The sequence below is a fragment of the Diabrotica virgifera genome, chromosome 9, assembly GCF_917563875.1.
Source record: "Diabrotica virgifera virgifera chromosome 9, PGI_DIABVI_V3a".
Taxonomy (NCBI): Eukaryota; Metazoa; Arthropoda; class Insecta; order Coleoptera; family Chrysomelidae; genus Diabrotica; species Diabrotica virgifera.
The window spans coordinates 41,190,514-41,213,584 of NC_065451.1; the positions used below are offsets into that span (position 1 = coordinate 41,190,514).

Sequence of the window (23,071 nt, forward strand, 5' to 3'; positions counted from 1 at the left end):
AGAATTCCCTCATCTTCCTTAGTCTCAGCATCCCTATGGCTTGCATATTGTAGAAGCCTCGGAGGTGTAACCAGAGAAGGTTCCCATTGTTTTCATTCTGGTGGGGTGTAGAATAGCATTATGTTGTTTTATATGCCATTAGAGCCACCAATCTAACCCATAAAACAACACCATACGAGCATTTCCATATTGATGAATCATTTCCTATCACAAAAAAGTGTGGCAAATCTTCTTTTAAAATGCATTAAAAAAATAATAATAATTCTTCCAAAATGAATATCCATTTTCAATTTCTATATTTCAATATTTCTATATCAAGAATTATATAATAATTCTTCCCTTTTGAAAGACAGTTCAATAACCCATGTTCTTCTCACCCTCAAAATATTACCTCACAAGTCATTCTTTGAATGCCACTAGTTGTCACCCCTTACAATCTGTTTTAATGAAAATTTTTTGCTCAATTAGAAATCCAATGAAATCAATTAATTTGTGGTCATCTGATTGAATACAACCAATAAGACCAACATTATACTGAAAACAGATCCCATGGGCTGTTTTCACTCAATCATGTAGCTATGGATACTCACATTTCGTTTCATTTCGATTTTGACATTTCAAATATTCAATATTTCAAAATGTCACGATTTGGTTGTAATACATAAAAATTATTTATAATAAAACATCATAATAAAATTATTAACAGCATGCGTAGTGGAAATACATCTTCATCAGTTATAGAAACTAACATGTCTGGATCTTCATTAAATTTTTCTAATTGTTCCTTTGTTAATTGCACATTTAAATAAATTGTTTCTGCTCTGTATTTTTTTTCATAATCAGCAAAAATTTTTTTATCCGAATAACCCTCGAACATTGATAAATGCTCAAAAATTTTTTAACAACTTTCTCAAGCTTGTTGCTTACAGGCAACAGACCTCCGCCTACGGCGTCGGTCTGTTTCCAAGCAACAAGCTTTCGAAATCTGTTATAAAATTTTTTCGAACAATTATCAATGTCCTTGGGTTATTACTACTGACAATAAATTTGAAAAATAAACACAACAAAGACAACATTGTCGGCCGCATCCGTCAGGCCAAGGCACCATTTAATTTATTACACAATCAGTGCAGTGGCGGAGCGTCCTTAGCGGCCAGGCCCCACCAAAAAATAAGTACATAATACACATATGTAAATTTTTAGTTATGATTCTATATAATACATATTTTATATAAACATGCATTAAGTAGGTAATTTATTTGCTCATGTATATCGTTTTTCCCCAGTGATTTAAAAATAATATATTGCACAATCACGCACCGTACTTCTCTATTAATAAATTGACACCATGCACTGCAGAGTGCACTGGCCGCATGGAACCGTCCGATGGGCCCGTGGTCCAAACAGTATTTCTTTGACTAGTCGTTGCAGTTATGGGGAATTCTCACGACGAGGTCGAGGCGCGTGTTGAAGCGAGCTTCAAGTGGGTCCTAATTTAAACGTCGGCAAAGAGAGATATAATATATATAATAGTGGAAAAGAAAGAGAACGCAGATACCCTAAAAGACGGTAAAATTAGTAATATTTACTTTGTGATAAAATGTCGCGAAGAATACAGACAACCAAAAAGTTGACCGCCCTCAACGGTGGAGATAAAAATATTAGTTGGTTTTTTAAATTCTCACAATGATAAAAATTAGAAGAAAACGTAGTTTGACCATAAAATTACCACGCCACTGATCGTATCCTCGGCTGATGAGACATCCACACTATCCACAGGCTAATAAATTTTAGCATTTGGTGTTATTTTAAGGGTCATAAATACCAAATTTTGACAGAAATTTCTCTATCTCTTCTTGCGTTTAATCATTTTCACGTTGGGTTGAATCCCGTCTTCAGTTTTTATCATTTTCTGTTACATTTTTTTATTTCACTCATAATGTCGCAACACGCTCCGTCAGTTTTCCTCTTTACGTAGGTATCGGCTGTATTTCATTGCATATGTTTTTCCGCTGTCGTCAATAATCCTATAAGTTTTTTCTTTAGTTTTGTGTGGCCCTTCTGTGTAGTTAATTCGCTGTTTGGGTGTGATAACCTTAATTTAAAATGAACAAAGTAGACTATTTATTACAAAGTCCTTTTCATACGTTAGGGATAGAGAAAAAGAATGAAATTAAACGATTAGGTGTAATAAATAAATAAAAGATTAAGTAATAAAAAATAAACTGTCATTCGTTCTTCTTTTGCCCTTTAATTCGTCTAATTTTGAATATAGGCTTCCCCCAGTTTCCTCCATTCGCTTCTGTTTCCACTGCGTTTCTCCTATCTTTTTAATGGTCGTCTCCCCATCTCATCTGGGATCTTCCTCTTGTTCTTTTTTTTTTTGTCCATGGTCTCCATTGTTGTATCGTGGTATTCCACCTATGGTCCGTTTGTCTGGCGTTATGACCTGCGAAGCTCCATTTTAGCCTGGCTATATGTTGTCCTGCGTCTTTGATTTTTGTTTTTTTTTTCTGTTAATTTTACTCCCAACATTGCTCTCTCCATGGCTCTTTGTGTCTTCATTATTTTATCCATGTTTGCTTTGGCCAAGGTCCATGTTTGGCATGCGTCTGTAAGAATTGGGAGTACTGGTCATGGTCAAACACTGGATGCACTGGTCAAACACTCTTGTTTTAAGTATTGTTGTAATTCGAACAAAACTAAGTCAATAATATGGAGAAAAGCTTTTATAGCTATCCATAAAGTCAGGTGGCTTAACCACATAAAGTAATAAGAGGATATCCCATGACCCAGGGCATCCAAAGTAACACTCAGTACAAAGCCTCCCCATTTGTTATGTCCTTCGATGGGGAGAGGTGGTATTATAGCTTGGGGGGTCAGATAGGTACCACTCCATTATGGAGTATGACCGGTTTGATCTTCGGACATGTGGGTCCCACTGTTCCATTGGAACACACATGTCCCTCGAGACTGGGGTTGTACGAGTATGTGTGTGTGTGCGTGCTATTGGGTCAGTTCAGTACAGTACCTGTATAAAACATTTTTTAGTAATTTTTTTCTTTTTTTTTATTGTAATTTCGTCAAATTTATATGCGGCCCAGGCCCCACCAACTGAAATTGTCACGAGCCGCCACTGGACACATTTACAGTTTTCCTGGACAGATGATTTGTAAATGTGGGTCAAAACCCTTTTGTACAAAATATTAGATACGCTAAGAAAAATGAAAAAAAATTTGTTTATCATTGTGAAGAACTATCTCTTGATTTTTCGTAGTTTATTTGTAAATATCACTTGCAATTAATTCACAACTGAAGATACAGTTTCCAATAATGTCTTCTTCTCTCAAGCAATTTACTGAAAACGCACTCTCGCTCTCACTTCTCTCCCTCTCTCTCTCGCCCTCGCTCTTAACGGGGGGCAATTATGTTAAAAAAAATTTCTAACATATCGATAATAACAGCTTCATACGTCAGTACGGACTTTGCTTTCGGTGCTCATATTATATCTCTCAGGAAACCAGATATTCTCGCTGCTTTCGTTTGCGGCTATTTTGTTTCTTGCCACAGATGCCTGTCGCTAGATATTTCCACACCCAAGTATCTATACAATCCATTACCCGTTCGATTATGTGGTCGTCCAATACTAATTTACATCGTCTGTTCGCTAAACTCAGACACAACTGGCTAGTGATTTTAGTAAGTAATTTTGCCAATTTGGTAAAATTGGCAAAAAAAAAATAATTACTAAATAGTTAATAATTACTAAATAGTTAGTAATTTTGCCAACTTTAGCAAAATTGGCCAAAAACAAAAAAAATACCGACTAAAAGTACTAGCCAGTTGTGTCAGAGTTTAGCGAACCGACTATAACTGGGTTCTTGGATATTACCGTCGATTGGGTTTTCTCTGTGGATCGTGTCAGGTTATACTTTTCAGCGGTTATTTTAAATTTTTGTAGAAGGCGTTGTAAGTTATCTTCGTTTTCGGCTATTAATATTGCATCATCTGCGTAGCAAATTATTCTCATGGTTCGGTTACCCATTTTGTGTCCCTGATTCATTTGGTTAACACCACCTATAACGGATTGATTACGGCTGTCGCCGCCGCTTCTCCGCCCCCAATTTCCATCTTTTTCGGTCATATGCAGTTGCCTCTTCTAAGTCTCTTGCCGCCATTGCTTCATCAATATCGTTGCGCCAACTTCTCCGTGGTCGTCCTCTCTTTCTTCTTTCAGTAGGGATCCATTCCAGTATTCTTCTAGGCCATCTGTACTCTGGCATTCTTTTAACATGTCCAAACCAGATTAATTGTTTTCTTTCTATGTCATCATTGATATTTCGCTCCATTCTCATTTCGTTTCTTATTTGTTCGTTTCTAACTCTCTCCAGTTTCGATCTACCGCAGCTTCGTCTCAGATAATCCATTTCTGTCGTCATAAGTTTGTTTCTATTAGCTTTGGTGACGTCCCATACTTCCGAACCTATAACTTCATCCATTATTTAATTAAATAGGCATGGACTGAGGCTGTCCGCTTGTCTAAAGTCGACATTCATTTTGATTTCTTCCGTGAGCCCGTGTGTGGTTTTTATTGGTGTTTTGTTGGATCTATTGAGCTCTTTGGTTATGTTTCTATACCTCTTATCTATGTTTTTCTTTCCAAGGATAGTGAGCACGTCCTTCAATTGTACTGTGTCGAATGCCTGTTTCAGATCTACAAAGCATGTGAACATGGGCTTGTCGAATTCTATTGTTTTCTCAACTAATTGTCGCATTATGAAAATAGCGTCAAAAGTCTTCTCGTAATCCACAAATACAAGAACCAGTGGTATGTTGTACTCGATACATTTTTCAATTAATATCTTTATGGTATGCAAATGGTCATTGGTGTCATATCCTGCCTTGAAGCCTGTCTGTTCTTTGGGTTGATAGAAATAAAGTTTAGGTGTTAATCTCTTCGATATGATTTTCATAAAGAGTTTGTACATATGTGTCAAGAGGCTGATGGGTCTATAATTTTCCAATTTAGTAATATCACCTTTTTTTGTGTAACAAGACTATCACTACATTGTTTCAGTCTTTTGGAATATTACCCACATGTAAGCGTTTATTAAACAGTTCGCTTACTGATTTGAATAGAATTTCTCCTCCTGCTTTTATTGCCTCAATAACGAGTCCATCATCACCAGGCGATCGATGGTTCTTCATTTCCTTTAAATCTGATCTTCTGACACTGTAATGGATAAAAGTACTTCTTACTTACTTACTTATTCCTCGTCACTCCATGCGGAGCATAGGGCGTCAACTGTCTGCCTCCATTCTATTCTATCCTTTGCACAATCGTTATTTCTGCCCAGGTTTTCCCAATAGCATTGATTTCTTTCTCCACACTTCTTTTCCACGTTTCTACACCTGGTCTTCTCTTGCTATGTGGTGTGTATTCTAGGGCTTGACTCGCTATGTCTGTATCAGGTCTCCTTAGTGTGTGCCCCATATCCAACTCCATTGCCTTTTGCATACTGTCTTAGATATAGGTACCTGGTTAGTTCTTGTCCATAACTCTTGGTTTGATATGCGGTTTGGCCAGTAAATGTTAAGAATCTTCCTTAGGCATTTATTTATAAACACTTGCATCTGTCCGATACATTTTCTTGACACTTTCTAAGTTTCTGCTCCGTATAATAACACAATCTTCACGTTGCTGTTGAATAATCTTATCTTGCCATCTGACGTGAAGACCACATTTTTCTAAGCATATTGAATGCGTTTTGGGCTATTCCTATTCTCCGTTTTACGTCCTCCTCCGTCCCTCCTTTGTTGTTCAAAATACGGCCCAAGTAGTTAAATTTCTCTACCGTTTTTAATTCCGTGCCTCCCAGTGATATTCCCATTTCTCTTGGTGTATTTATTTTCATTATCTTAGTTTTTCTGACGTTTATGTTAAGTCCGACCTTCTTCCCTCTGCTACTTTTTCAGTTTTGCGTTGCATGTGTTGTCTTTTTTCTGATAAAAGGCATATGTCATCTGCCAAGTCCTCAAGTTGGTTAAAAACATCCCATCTTATTCCAGTCTTATTACTAGTAGCCTTAGACATGATTCAGTCGATTACTATCAGGAATAAGGTTGGAGAGAAAAGAAATAATACGTCTCCCGGAATAGACAACATCCATTACCCAATGATTGCTGAGATTCCATTTATAACTAAGCAGCGCTTATTAGGCATTTATAACAGTATATATACAAACAAGTCGAACATACCAGACGATTGGAAAAAATATTTAATAGTACCTATTCTTAAACCTAATAAACCTAGAGATTCTGCAGACTCCTACAGACCTATTGCATTGGGGTCTTGTATAATGAAAACGTACGAACGACTTATTAAAAACAGGTTAGAACACTGGCTGGAGAAAAATCAATTATTATCAGCAGTCCAATATGCATTCAGAAGAGGACGTTCAACTCAAGAAGTTACAACATCATTTGTTACTGATGTACAATTAGCATTTACTCGTAACAACTCAATATCCTGCCTATTTTTAGACATTAAGGGAGCATATGATGTAGTTAATCTAGACATATTGACAGATAAATTATACGCCATAGGAATTCCAGAAGGGGTTATTGCGAACTTAATGAAGTTATACCGTGATAGAAAAGTGTATTTAAATATAAATGGAGTGATAGGTACGCCCAAATCAACATCAGTTGGATTGCCTCAAGGAAGTATTTTAAGTCCATTATTGTTTATTCTGTACACTGCTGATGTTACTAGTTCTATTACCGAAGAAACTAGAATACTTCAGTACGCAGACGACTTTTGCATTTATACGGAAAAGAAGTCGATCGAAGCTTCAATCAATGCATTAGAAAACGCCACAGAAAGAATTGCCGAATGGTCACAAAGAAATGGATTCAGCATCTCTCAAGATAAATCAGTCATGTGTTCATTTACGAGAAGACGTTATCAACCACCAAACCAAATTAATATAGGACCTTTCACATTCCCATATAAAACATCTGTTAAATACCTTGGCATAATTTTAAATCAAAAGCTCTCTTGGAAAGAACATATTCATCATTTGTCAAAAAAATGTGAAAACGCAATAAATATACTAAGAGCTTTTAGCCACACAAAGTGGGGAGCCGATCCAAATATATCACTAATCTTCTATAGAGCACTAATACGTTCAGTGATTGACTATGGTTGTATTTTATATGGAAATGCAAATTTAACTCAATTGGAGATATTGGAAAAAATAAAAAATAAGTGTTTACGACTTTGTCTTGGATGTATACAAAGCACACCAACACATATTTTAGAAATTGAAGCAGCAGAGCCTCCTTTGCATCTTAGACGGCAATTTTTGTGTGATGTTTTTATGTCAAAACTCCTAGCACAGAAAAGATCTGAGAAAATACAAAACCTCAATTCAAAAATAGATAGTCCCTTCTGGCGACGTAAAATTCATCCCAAAATAATAAGCAGTTATCAGCTATTAATCCAATTTAATAGCGAGGTTTACAGAAATGACATCCTTCCCTTTTATAATTGTGATTATAACCTATTAGAACTACAAATTCCTTATTATTATCTTAATATTGAACCACACGTTAATCAATTTAACATAAATACGTTTGTTGAGAAAACAATTCTGAAAAGATGGCCGGAGTCCGATTGTATTGATACATATGGATCCAAATTCGCTGAGTCAACTGGATGCGCCTTTTACCATTCAAATGAAAATCTATCCAAAAAATTTAAACTTTCAAATCAAATGTCTAGTTATACTGCTGAGCTCATCGCAATTCTTCAAGCTTTGAGGTATATTAATATCCATCACAAGAATAAGTTTGTTATATTAACAGATAGCAAAAGTTCGGTAGACACAATAGTACAAACTAAATTATCAAGCACTTCATCAGTAGTAATTATAAAAATTTTAGAAACAATCCAGTTACTTACGAATACAGGTAAACAAATTTCTTTGGTTTGGATTAAGGCTCATTATGGAATTAACGGAAATGAAATAGTGGATAGACTTGCCAAGGATGCTACTACAACAGGGGAAACAATAGAAGAACCATTAATGCCAGTCACTGATCTACCACAATGGTTTAAGAAAAAACAAATAGAGCAATGGCAACTGGAATATGATATATCTCTTAAAGGTGTACGATTTCATGATATCCAACCAAAAATTTATAGAAAACCGTGGTTTAACGACATTACAAATCGGCACTTCATTAAAACCTTAAATAGAGCAAGGAACAAACATGGTTTATATCCAGTTCACAAAAATAAACTAGGGTTGGCCACTTCTCAAAACTGCACATGCGGGGAGTTGGGTACTTTAGAGCATGTGATTTTCGATTGCGCAAACTTCCAGATGCTGAATCAACAGTTATATAAGAATCTACAAACAGTAGGAGTTACTCTCCCCACCAATTTAAATTCCATTTTATGTACACGAAATATAAATTTGTATAAAATTGTTTATAACCACTTAAAAAATATGAAAATTGATATTTAAAAAAAAATATATATATATAAAAAAAAGAAAAAAAAATAATAATAAAAAAAATAAATTAAAAAACAATAAAAAAAAACAAAATAAAAAAAACAAAAAAAAACAAAAAAAAAACAAAAAAAAACAAAAAAATCACAAAGAAGGCCTAAATCTCCGCGAGGATGAATCGGGTTTAGGTCTTAGCGCGAAAAAAAAAAAAAAAAGAAAAAAAAATTAATATCAATTAGTGGTTTAGTATAAGTATTTAGTAATAGTGTTTTATTAGTATGTATTTTTAATGTAATGTATGTAATATATGTTTGTGATTATTAAAATATAATGTATATCAGTTAAAATTAGGAAATTGTGTCTATGAAAATAAAAAAAAAAAAAAATTTGAGCTGGCCAATTGGTTCAAACCAAGGTCATAAATCTAAACACACACACACACAGGTTGGAGAGAGCACACAGCCTTGCCTTACTCCTGTACCAATATCTACTTGTTCTGTTAACTAGAACAGTTTTATAATTCTGATATATTTGGGAGGCATTCCGTATTTCTCTAGCAATTTCCATAAGGCTTTGCGATCTACACAATCAAACGCTTTCTCGAAGTCTATAAACTTCACATATAGCTTGATCTGCCACTCTAATGATTGCTCTATAATCGTTCTCATCGTACAAATGTGGTCAATTCAGGATCTTCGTGCCCGGAATCCAGCTTGGTTTTCTCTTATAACTGTATCAAATTCCTTCTTCATTCTTTTAAGCATGATTCGGGTCATTATTTTGCTTGTTGTGCATAGCAGGTTGATCGGCCTCCAATTTTCACATTTGGATGTGTCGCCCTTCTTAGGAATTTTTACAATTAATAAAGCCTTGCGTCCATTCTCTGGGTAGCTCTTCGGTTCTCCAAATTTTATTTAAACGTGTGTACAGTATAGAGGTGGACGTTTCGATGTCTGCTTTGATTAACTCAGCAGGGATATTGTCTATTACAGCAGCTTTTCCTCTTTTTAATTGTTTAATTGCATCTTTTATCTCTTCATGGGTAAATTCTTCGGTATTCATGTTCATTGGTTGTCTGTTAGGTTCCTCTTCTATTTCGTTTATTATATTCTGTTCTTCATACATTTCTTTGAAATATTCCATCCATCTAGTAAGAATTTGTTGTTCTGTTTTCAGTACGACACCATCTTTATCTTTTATTTTAGTGGTACCATTTCGGCTTGTTCTTATCAAGGTTCTTGTGATGTCATACAATTTTTTTAGGTCGTTTTCTCTTGCCGCATTTTCAGCTTCATTAATGAGTCCGTTGTGGTATGATCTTTCGTCATTTCTTGCGCTTCTTTTGACTTCTTTGTTTTTTTTTCAGTATTTCTGTTCTAATCGTTGCTTCTCATCGTCGTCTTTCATTCCTAGTAACTTGACTTTAATTTTTTTTTTGATAAAAATAATAAACTTACAAGATAAAACCCATAACTAAATTAAAATTCATGGTGACGTTTCAATTATTACTTTAATCATCGTCAGAATAATAAGTTTCTTGAGCGGATGCTTTAAAATAATTTTAAAGGAACAAACAATAATTAATGAAAACGTAAAAAATGACATTGACAATCATTGGGTTAAGTCAATAATTTCAAACACGTCATGTCTTGTTGCGTGTTTTAATTTTTTTACGAGTTTACGTTCTTGTATCTTGTCCCATGTTGTTTTTGTCATCCAGGGTTTGTTACTGTTTTTCTTGTAGCCAACTGTTTCCACTGCCGTTTTCTTTATCGTCTCTTTATACTTGTTCCAGAGTTCCTCAACAGTGGCTTCCTCTATGTCGCTGGCCGTTCTCCAATTATGCTGCATTCGCTCTCTGAATTCATTCTGTACGTCATTTCCATCTCTGATCCAGTGGACATTGTATTTTTCTCTATTCGGTGTTCTCTTTGCTGCTGCTCGCAGCTTAACTGTAAATTTCGCTCTTACTAATATATGATCGGACCCTACATCTGCCCCTCTCATAGATCTTACATCCAGTAGTGATCCATAGTGAAAAGTACTTCAGATCCCTGATTTATGAGAGTCCTTACTCGTGACGGTAAATTTAATATATCTTAAAATAAAAAAGGATAAAAAGCCTGTTTTAAAGTTTAATAATATTCGAAATATTAAGAAACTAACAAAAGGGAGACTACGTTAAATAATAAACGAGAAAAACAACAAGAAATATACGTTTTTATTACTTAGACTAGATTAATGCTAGATTTATATACAGGGTGTCCCAAAAGTAGCGGAACGGTCAAATATTTCGTGAACTGAACATGGGATTGAAAGACTAAAAAAATACACGTTCAATATTTTTCAAAAATCTATCGAATGACACCGAACACGAACCACCACCCCACACCCTGGGGGTGGGGTTGGGGGTAACTTTAAAATCTTAAATGGAAACTCGTGGAAAAGGAAAGCAAATGGAGGAAATGGAAAAAGGAAGCAACTTGTTTTTGAGATATTTTTTCAAATTGTGGATAGATGGCGCTATAATCGGAAAAAACGCTTAATCCTGATACCATAGGTAAATTATAGAGACAGTCTAATATCTCGAAAAATACACTTCCAAATGAAAAAACAAAAAATACGTATTTAATATTTTTAAAAACCTATCGAATAACACCAAACATGACTATTTACCCGTCCACGTGGAAGTGGGATGAGGGGTAACTTTAAAATCTTAAATAGGAACCCTAATTTTTATTGCAGATTTGGATTTTTTATGAAAAAATAAGTAACATTTATTCGAAACATTTTTTAGAATTATTGATAGATGGCGCTGTAATCCGAAAAATACGATTTATTAGCGTCATCTATAAACAATTCTAAAAAATGCTTCGAATAAATGTTACTTGTTCTTTCAGGAGGAATCTAAAACTCCAATAAAAACAGGGGTTTCTATTTAAGATTTTATAGTTACCCACCTCCAGGGTGTGGAGTGGGGGCCGTGTTTGCTGTCATTTGTAAGGTTTTTGAAAAATATTAAACACGCGTTTTTTGGTTTTTTATTTGGAAGCGTATTTCTAGAGATATAAGACCGTTTCTATAATTTACCTATGACATCATAATAAATCGTATTTTCGATTATAGCGCCATCTATCCACAATTCGAAAAAAGCCACGTATAAAACTTCCTTACTTTTACATAGGAAATCCAAATCTGCAATAAAAACTGGGGGTTTCGATTTAAGGTTTTAACACATTGGCTGCCACAAACCTTTCTCAAAAAGTTTCATGGGGCGGCGACACCAAAACAGTTGTTCAACTCTTGGAGGCCATGTCAGACAGATATGAGTGACCGAAATTTTTACGGTGAGGCCATGTCGGTGATACATGGCTAACATGATAGCTTTTGAATACCCTTCTATCACTCAAATTTGCGTGAGAGTATATGGATTTTTATATGCAATTGTGTTGTTGTGGCCTCCAGTGATGCTTCATTAAAACATTGGTGGCGCTCCAAGAAAAAAAATTTAAAAAAATTAAATAACTTTAACCGGGACCTGAAGATGCTGTGAATATTGTAGACAGCGAAACCGGTCGTCAGTTGTAAAATAAATTGTTTCTGAGAAAGTCTCTCTTTTATTTACTACAAAAAAAATAGTTTTTATTTTTGCCATTTAAAAGTGAGACAAAAACAGGAAAATATAAATTTATTACGTATGAATATTTTTTAAGCAATCCATGCTCATATATGGTTGATCAAGATAACCACAGCAGCAAGTCATTACTTTTTTCACCTTCTTTCTGGCTTCAAATCAAATGCCTGTAACAAGGCTTGCAAATACGACAATTTTTTTTTTGTCTTTTGTCTTTTTTTTTCATGGGTTCTTCTCTTGGTTCTATGTCTAACATTTGTTGAACCAGCTGTTCTATGCAGCTGTGAATGCGAATGACATGGCCTCTACCAAAATAAGTTTTCGGGCAGGCCACGTCAGTCACAATTGGGTGACGATTTTAAATAAACAAAACTAATGTTTTTTATCATGCAATCATTTTTTCCTGAAAACATGATAATCTAGACGTAAAAACCTTTCCATATATCTTCTTTTTTTGCTGTGGTCTCCCATGAACTTTATTAGAAAATGTCTGTGGCCCCCAGTGAAACAACGTTGTCACTCATACGAGTATATGACCAACACGGCCTACAGCAAAAAATTTCTGTCAGTCAATTTTGGGTGACGTGGTAGACAATGTGTTAAAGTTACCCCCCACCCCACCTCCAGTGGGTGGAGTGGGGGGTCGTGTTTGGTGTCATTTGATAGATTTTTGAAATTTATTGAACAAGAATTTTTCAGTTTTTCGATCCGATGTTCATTTCGCGAAATATTCGACCGTTCTACTACTTTTGGGGCACCCTGTATATGTACAATGTACATACGTAAAATTAAATATATTACAAATCACGCTGATTATCGTGAGCTAGCAAAAACTAGCACGAGACAACAAAAATCCGTAATTAGTTAAAAATGACAAACATCAATAATGAAGGCACGTAATAATTTTTTTCTATAAATATGTATTCATTATCACTTAGAATGGAATGATTTATAAAACGATGGTATATACATATGAGGCTAGTATAGGCTCGTATTTTTTAGGTTTTAACCGGAAAGGTGTCCTCTGTGGGATGACCTTCAATATACAGGGTGTTTGGTAACGAAGCTCAACTTTGGATTCCCGAGGTTAAAATAGGTCGATTTAAGCTAACTTCTTTAGTGCGAAACTTGATAATATCCGAAATACAAGATGTCTAAGTTAAACTTTTGGGGATGACAACACGAAATTTGGTAAGCGGGGGTTTTTTGGGACGAGAAATGTCAATTAGCCTCCAAAAATTATGTATTGCCCAGAGGGCGCCACATATACCAAGGGCTCATTTAATAATTTTTTTATTATCCACCTCTCTTTTTTATTATTACATTTTACATTATTTCGAATACTTTTTCTCTCATACACCGACTATAATACTGAGCATAGACGTAATCCCCCACTGACACGTTTAGAATCTGTGCACTGTTAATGAATGTATATTCGTAAAAAATGTTTAAAAACCCCCAATTCTTTTTCAGTTTTTACTTATCCTAGAGACAGTGTTATCTTTCATTGAAACACCCTGTAGAAACTTAATTAGAATTCTTCGGAAGCGTTAAGCTATTTTATTTTTTATTGCATGTTGCATGAAAACGACGCGTCGTATGAAATAAAAAGAAAGATAGATTTTTTGTCACACATTGAACGAGAAATTCAAAAATTATTTCTAATTTCAAATATGTCAGTGGCGTACTATTTTTTTAAGAATTCAGACCGTTGCCCGTATGAACGCCAATTATGAATATAAAATTCTTAATGCAATACAGGTTGTTTCAATAATAATTGTCCATATAGTAACTGGAGAAACCTTAGCACAAAATACGAAGATTTAACCTAAAACACTCAAATAAAATGAGTTACTTATGTGTTACTTAAAATGAGTTACTTACTGAGTTACAGGGTGTTTTATCTAAAAATTTAAAAACTATTTTTGCTCAGCATTTTAAAACTATTCGACGTATCCTTTTCATACTTGGCAGAAAGTGCGACTACTATACACCCTACTAAATTATGATAAACAAACGTTTGTAGCTACTACCAGAGGCGTACGACAGGGAATAGTGAATGGTTGATCCTTCTCAAATTCTACGCCACTGGAGGAATTAATATTTTAGTGCCATTTTAAGATTCCCCAGTACTTCCTACGTAAATAATATACTCTTCATTGGTAACTATAAAGTCATTAGTTTTCGAGATATTTGAAGTTAAATATGAAACGGCATAGTTATTTTGATTAATAATTTATATGATTCATATGGTTAAAATTTAAAAATTATTATTTGTAACCAATATTTTAAAACTATTTGGCGTATCCTTATCATACTTGGCAGAAAGTGTAGTTACTGTACACCCTACTAAATTAAGATAAATAAACGTTTCTAGCTACTACCAGAGGCGTACGACAGGGGATAGTGGCTGGTTGACCCTTTCCAAATTCTACGCCGCTGACGAAATTGCCAATTTAGTGTAATTTTTTGATTTTCCAATACTTTTTATGTAAATAATATACTCTTCATTCGTAACGATAAAATGATTAGTAGTTTTCGAGATATTTGAAATTAAAAATGAAGCGACACAATACATTAATCAAAATAACCGTGTTGTTTCATATTTTTAACTTCAAAGATCTCGAAAACTAATGAAGAGTATATTATTTTCATAGAAAGTATTGGAGAATCCAAAAATTGAACTAACAGCAATTCCGCCAGTGGCGTAGAATTTGGAAAGGGTCAACCATTCTCTTTCCCCCGTCGTACGCCTCTGGTAATAGCCAGTAAAGTTTGTTTAACATAATTTAGTAGTTTGTACAGTACCTATACTTCCTGCCAAGTATGAAAAGGATACGTCGAATAGTTTTAAAATGCTAAGCAAAAATAGTTTTTAAATTTTTAGATAAAACACCCTGTAACTCAGTAAGGAAGCACATTTTATTTAAGTGTTTTAGGGTAAATCTTCGTATTTTGTGCTAAGGTTTCTTCAGTTACTATATGGACAATTATTAATGAAACACCCTGTATACAAAAATGCTCAATAACTACCTCTTAAAACCCACCAAATGTCATTACAATGTTGCCAGTTGTTTCGGCAGAATCATAAAAAATGTGTATTTTTTTGTCGTCAACGCTCTGTATGTCGAAAACGGATGGCGTTACAAAAATTTTTTACTAAGCAAACTTCAAATATTTTTCAGTTTTTTACCTATCCTAGAGACGGTGTTACCTTTTTTTGAAACACCCTGTATTGACGATTTATCTAATTTTAGTATATTGTATTTATTATTTTTTTGACTTTATGTAAGCTTTGTCCATAAAATTGTAAAAATTTTCAGTGACAATAAAGCATATTTCTATTCTATTCTATAGTAAGAAGTCCACAATGCAACTGTCAATCTCGTAAGTAAATTCGACTTTACACTATTGTACAGGGTGGCAACTTTTGTGACATAATCTGTTATATCTGACATTATACTTATGGGGTATACCAGGGTAGACCATTATACTTATGGGGTATAGATTAGGACAATAATAATTAATTAATTTTGGAAACAAATTTTATAAATATATATTTAATAATTTATAAATAAGCCATATTTATTACAATATTTGTTATTGCCTTTTTTATAATTTTCTCGAATATTTAGAGACGATTTGGGATAATGATCGTGCTCTGCTCTTTATTTGATATCACATCTTCCCACCCTACTCTAAAACTATTTAAAAAGTTTTCATTATCAAGATGATGTCAAAAGACGTCATTCGTTTCTTAAGCCACAGGCGGATGACGTCTTTCAACGCCATCGGTACGGGCACATAACCATAGACATAACAAAAAACAGACAAGGCATACTGAGCAAAATACCGTAACGCGCGGAAAGTCGAACGGTGGTCTATCCATCTCTTTTTACTAAGTGGTCCTGCCCATGTGACAGATAAAGAAGGCTAGACCACTCAAAGTGAATAATGGCCAATGACGTCCGTGATATTGGCGTTACACCTCGATGCACAGAGCGGCCCATACCTTACCTTGTCTATTCTTATTATGTCTATGCATATAACTTAATTTAGCGAAAGTTCGTCTTTCGTGTCATCCACAGCGAAAGAGTTAATGGACCACCTAAGCCTGACGTCACAATGGGCGGGCAATTTGAAAACCTTTTCACATATTTCTAATTCCTGTGTTTGTCCCATAAGCAGTTGGAAATATTGTTTTTTTTTTTAATTGTTTAAACAGTAAATAAGAACTTTTAATTATGAACATTTCTTCTGTGAGATTGGTATTATTTGTTGTTCGTAAACTTGTGAGGTAAGATTATACAAGAAAGGATAGGATACGAAACAACATTATCAGGGAAAAATTTGGCGTGCAAGACTTAGTAAGATGGGGTAGGAAAAGACGAAGAGAATGGTTCAGTCATGTAAAAAGAATGGAGGAGCACAAACTACCAAGAATTGCGCTAGAAGGAAAACCAGCTGGCAAGCGTCCACCGGGTAGACCACCAAAAAGATGGAGAGATAGCTGGCAGTCTACCTCTCAAGAAATACAGACTGTAACGTCGGAATTAACAGATCGACAGATCTACAACAAGTATAAGAAGAATCGGTGAGAAGAGAAAGCGGATATATCCATAAATAGGCATTTTTGACAGAAATCCATTATAAGTATGAAGACGATTTTTTAGAGAAACCGGACATATCTTCGTACTAGCAAAGCATTGTTATCTCAGTAGATTTAGAAACGGTGAAAAATGAAGAAGTTAGCATAGCAGAAGACAACATTTTGGCAAATAGTAAAAACCGTCAAACAGATATTACAATGGAAAAATTAACTAATACATTTCTGTCAGTAACATTAACACACACTTTAAAAGATCAGTCCATTTGATCTAAAAGATCAGTAAAAAGAACACTGCACTTGTTGACTTGTGTATAAAATATTACTAAGCACTAGATAATTAATTATGCCCATGTTAGTTACGCTTGAAAACTGGCTCCACTGTAGGTTAACTCAGACTCCTTGAGAGAAAATGGATCTATATTTATCAAATCAACAACAAAATGTTCGGAAAATAAAACTATTAAACATAAAAAACCTAAGAAACACAATGTGGTACAAATATAAACAAATACAATGTTTGTCTCCCATCGGCCATATTGGTGTCATAAAAGTCAGTCTTGGAATGGCCCGTTGACAGTAAATATCTTAATAATTTGATATTCTTACCTTACAAATTCACGAACAACAAATAATACCAACCACATACAATGAATTTTCATAACCAAAAGTCCTTATTTACTCTTGAACCAATTAAAAATAGCCCGATAAGGGAACGCAAAATTTTACGAAAACCTCCAAAAAAATAAAGGAAGGATGAAAATTTGACAATAGGTAGTTGAAATTGTCTATTATTATATAAGAAAAACTTTATAATTCTACATCCCCTCCATTTTACACAAATTGGAAAATACGGGGTGAAATTTTTTTTCTCAGGGGTGAAAAAAAATACGTTTAAAATAAATTCGGAATTGGATATAATGACTAATTCTAAGCAACTTTTGTTCTATAGAGTTTTTTCCCTAAGTCAATACTTTTCGAGTTATTTGCAGGTGAATGTGTTCTCATTTTTAACAAAAAAAATGTTTGTGGACGGTTTTTCGGAGATAACTCAAAAAGTAAGTATTTTAGCGAAAAAAATATTCGTAGTAAAAATATAGCTTATAAAAAATTGAAAACAATGGTGTATACGTGTGGTCTGCAGACCCAGTTGAAGCAGAGTTGCAGCTAATGAAATGTAGGTTCTTCTTCGTCAAATTCCAAATCGAATATTTCAATGTGAAATAACCAAAAAACGGAGCACTTTTCGGGGAAAATTCATTACAACTTTTTTAACGTCTTTAAAAAAGGTTTATTTTTGTTTTAAAAAAAATCCTAACATTAAAAGTACGTGAGTTACGCTCAAAATATTGTTGGCCCATTTTATTTTTTGGTAAAAAAAATGACGAAAATCACCCATTAATTAGCTTCTCAAATAAAATTAATCGTTACCGCTTAACAAGTTACTTTACTTATGTATTGTTTATATTATCTATAAGTTTCATTGGTTCAAAATGCTCAGTTTTGAAAAACATTGGGTTTAAAATAAAACATTTTAATTTTGAAAAAAATCGTAATTGTTTATGGAATTAACTTAAAAACAATTAGGAATACCAACAATCTCGAAGAGTGATAAAATGTACGTTTTCTGAATAATTTTGATTTTTTGCTTTCTTGTTAGACAAAAATTGGTTATGCTATGGCTGTTCAAAATTTGCCTAAACTCCTGATTAGTTACTCGTTCAAGCCATTTTAACTACAGCTTTTTCAAAACGAAGCATTTTCAACCGATGAAACTTACAGAGCATATAAATAATACATAGACAAAGTAACTTGTGAAGTGGTAATGTTAAAATGTATATGTGATGCTAATTAGGGGATGATTTTCGCGATTATTTTACCAAAAAATAAAAGGGACCAACAATATTTTGAGCGTACTTCACTTACTTTTAATGTTACAAGTTTTTCTAAAAAAACAGAAATAAACCTTTTTTTAAACACTTTAAAAAAAATTAAAATGAATTTTTCCCTAAGTGCTTCGTTTTTGGGTTATTTCACATTGAAATATTCGGTTTGGAATTTGAAGAAGAAGAACCTATTTTTCATTAGCTGCAACTCTGCTTCTACTGGGTCTACAGGCCTCATGTATACACCATTTTTTTTTTCAATTTTTAATGGGCTATATTTTTGCTAAGAATATTTTTTTCGCTAAAATACTTACTTTTTGAGTTATCTCCGAAAAACCGTCCAAAAACATGTTTTTGTCTGTTAAAAATGAAGATGTTCACTTGCAAATAACTCGAAAAGTATTGGGTACATTCCACGTCAAATCACTCTGGCAAAAAATGTTGGATCTCCGATTTTTCTGAAAATTGGTATATAGCTTCTGCGGGACGTAAAAATAAGATATTTAAGGTCAAAAAATCTTCTTCTTCTTCTTCTTTTCTCAAAATGTTATTTTATGCGATTTTACAGTGATTTGGTGTTTATTTAAACAAATTTGCATTTTCTGTCGTAAAGTATCAATGAAAAACATAATATTTTAATAGAAAGGACTCAAAAATATCATTATATGGCATTATAACAAGTTATTTTGAATCAAAACAAGTTTTTGATCAAATTTTATAGTGTAAAAAACGTTAAAATACCGTTTTTTACATTTTCCTCCATTCCCAAAATACGTCATCATCGATTTGGCTGAAAATTTGCCCACAGATAGCCAAAAGATAGAACTTTAAGTGGTTAGAAGGATTTGAATTATATTACAATACCAAAAAAGTTACATGCAGTAATATCAGACTCAAAAGTATATATTAGTCCAGTCGGGATAGCATTTGACACTGAATGCCGAGCTGCCCAAAATTTTATTTTTCTGATCTTTAGGGGAGTCAATAGTAGCCTAAATTTAAAATCACGAATGAATTCCTCCGTTACGTTAGCCGCCATCTTGATTTTAAAGGAGAACCTGTTTTGCTCAATATATCCGCCATTTTTAACTTTTCGACAAACATGGTAGGAACTGAAATTGTTCCAAATAAATCGTATTTACAATTATTACAATTTCTTTTTAACTATTTTTGTCGTGAGGTCGATATTTTCGAGTTAATTGTACTTACAGTAGACGCCTATATTTTTTACTATAATATTGCATGTAACTTTTTTGGCATTATAATATAATTTAAATCCTTCTCACCACTTAAAGTCCTATGTTTTGTCTATCTGTGAGCAAATTTACAGCCAAATCGATTATGGTGTATTTTGGGAATGGAGAAAAATGCAAAAAACGGTATTTTAACGTTTTCTACACTATAAAATTTTATCAAAAGCTTGTTTTGAATCAAAGTAACTTGTTATAATGCGATATAATGGCATTTTTGAGTCCCTTCTATTAAAATATTATGTTTTCCATTGATACTTTACGATAGAAAATGCAAATTTGTATAAATACACACCAAATCACTGTAAAATCGCATAAAATAACATTTTGAGAAAAAAAGAAGAAGATTTTTTGACCTTAAATATCTTATTTTCACGTCCCGCAGAAGCTATATACCAATTTTCAGACAAATCGGAGGTCCAAAATTTTTTTTGCTCCAAAATTGAGTGATTTGAAATGGAATGACCCATTGACTTAGGGAAAAAACTCTATAGAAGAAAAGTTGCTCAGAATTAGTCATTTTATCCAATTCCGGACTTATTTTGAATGTATATTTTTCACCTTCGCGAGGGTGTATTCCCCTCCATTTTTTGAAAAACGGAGGGGATGTAGAATTGTAAACTTTTTCTTATATAATAATAGACAATTTCAACTTCCTTTATTTTTTTTTGGGGTCAGATTGTTCTTTGATCGGGCTAAAAAACCAATATTGTCAACTACTTATGGGACAAACACAGAGGAATTGGAAATATTTGGAAAGGTTTGCAAATTGCCGCCCATTGTGACGTCAGAGCTTAGGTAATCTATTGAGCAAAAAATACGAGCCTCAACTATTTTGATCTTACTAATCGCTGGAAAAATAATAGTTTTATATATAATTCGTGTATATTTAAAAATTGTAACCCCTAGAATAGGGCACAGTCCTTACAGTTCTACTAAAAACTCTCAGACCATGCTATCAACAAATAAATATATTAATAATAGAGCATTTGGAAAAATTTATACATGATACATTGATGCCGCAGTTACATTTTCTGTTTGGCATTCTATTCTATTTTTAGTTTCAACTCCAGTCAATATAATTTTAGAAAACAAACGAGACTTGAGCAACGAAAAAGAGGTAGTAGAAACGGCAGGGGTGATACAGTACGGAAAATCTAGCGAAATTTTCAAATTTAGGAATAAACAAATGGACAACGAACCTTGGTAGGGATAATCACAAATATATTCAATAACATAACACTGTTCTTCTTCTCCTTCTTGGTGTGCCTATCTGTGACGAATGTTGCACAGATGTTGTGTTCTGATATTCTTTAACCGGGTTCTGATGTTCTTTAACCAGGATGTTCTTCTTCTTTCTGTACTTCGCTTTCCAAATATTTTCCCTTACAGGATGGCCTGTAGGAGTGCATATCTGGATTAATTTCGTATAATGTGTCCAAAGTATTTCAACTTTCGAGATTTGATGGTGGTTAGTACCTCTCGGTTCTTCCCCATTCTTCTAAGGATCTCCTCATTTGTGACCCGGTCAGTTCACGGAATTTTAAGAATTCTCCGATATAACCACATCTCAAATGCTTCCAATTTTCGGCACATATCTTGGTTCAAGGTCCATGATTTAACGCCATAAAAAAGGACAGAGAAGATGTAGCATCGCAGCATTCTTACACTGATGATGGATTTTTTAATCCGAAAACGTTTTGTTAATGTGATGTAACCCTTATTAGGGTCTTTTAAATATACCCCTTACAAAGGATCCAGTATTTTTTATTTATGTTAAAATCATGCGTGGAGTGGGGCAAGGCTGTATTTTGTCTGCTCTAATGTTCAATCTCTACTCTGAAAGAATATTTATCGAAGCTTTGCATGGAACCAAAAATGGCAGTCTACTAAACGGGTGCCGGCCAAACAACATCAGACATGCAGATGGTACAATAGTATTTTTGCTGACAACCTAGAAATCTACCTGACTTTATAAAAAAAAATCGCGTATTACAGTCAACAGTATGGATTCAATATGACCGTAACGGTAACCAAACACTTCGGTCACATAATTACCGGACCTAAATACCATCTACATCGCATTATAATACAAGGAAAGATGTAGGGAAAGATATGGTTTGATCGAAATAAACTTTCACGGCTGCGTCAGATTAGACAATGGTGTGGCTCCACAATAGAAGAATTATTTCGAACAGAGCCGATAGGGAAAGGCTTCAGGAATTAGTAAACATGATGACAGCCAACGTCGGAATACGGACACGTCACCTAAAGAAGACATTTTAAATGTCAGGCAGTATATGCAAACAAGGGCATTTAACGTCAGTGCTATGACATTTGTCATTTGAACAAAAAAAAAAGATATTTCAGTTTAACCATGAATGAACTAAAATTTTTGGATTACCTGTATATCCCCATTATACTGACTTATCATGTTGCTTATTTTGCTTGTATAAATTTTTCCTTTTAATTCTTAGTCTAGGAGAGTATGCACTTTTATGTACTCGGTACCTTGAAGTTTTTTATGTTTTTTTACGCGTGGATTTTTCGAGAACACAAGGCTGAAAACTCTTCAGATAATTTGTCAATACCAAATTAAGTTGTTTTAATAATTCTATGTGTCCTAAACGATTACAGATGTTTAATTTTACCAAAACGAAAATTGTTGCTTTCAAAAAAATCAACAAAATGGCGTTTGGTAAACTGATCCGATTGTTAAAACCGAAGTTATAAAAAATTTGTTGAAAAACAATTGCAACATACAACATACGCATTCGATGGGGCTTTCACAAGTATAACTCGGCTTTCATACGTGTGATGAACTTTCAATGCGTCTTTTTTGTCTATGAAATCGTAAAGTGATGCACACCGGAATATGTTTTTGAATCGCGGAGTTATTTACAAAAGAGAAGCGGAACAGCTGTTAAACGTTTCTCACTACGCTTAAGCGCGCTGACGCGAAGCTCCTGCAAAGCGACCCGAAGGTAGGGGCTATTCAACATGCTATATTTTCGGTAATTTTGCTTCGACGATTCTGAAATTTTCAGAGAGTATTCTTGAAGCTATGTACTTTCGTAGTAAATAAAAAAGAGACGTTCTCACAAACAATTTATTTTACAACTGACGACCGGTTTCGCTGTCTACAATATTCACAGCATCTTCAGGTCCCGGTTAAA

General features: G+C 34.0%; 1 long non-coding RNA gene across 1 annotated transcript; it reads left to right on the forward strand.

The window, feature by feature from the left end:
• Positions 1–15,739: 15,739 nt before the first annotated feature.
• LOC126892768 (uncharacterized) lies at positions 15,740–18,030 on the forward strand. The gene is made up of 2 exons (XR_007700995.1): positions 15,740–16,699; positions 16,734–18,030. It is a non-coding gene; the product is annotated as an uncharacterized LOC126892768 (long non-coding RNA).
• The last annotated feature ends 5,041 nt before the right edge of the window (positions 18,031–23,071 follow it).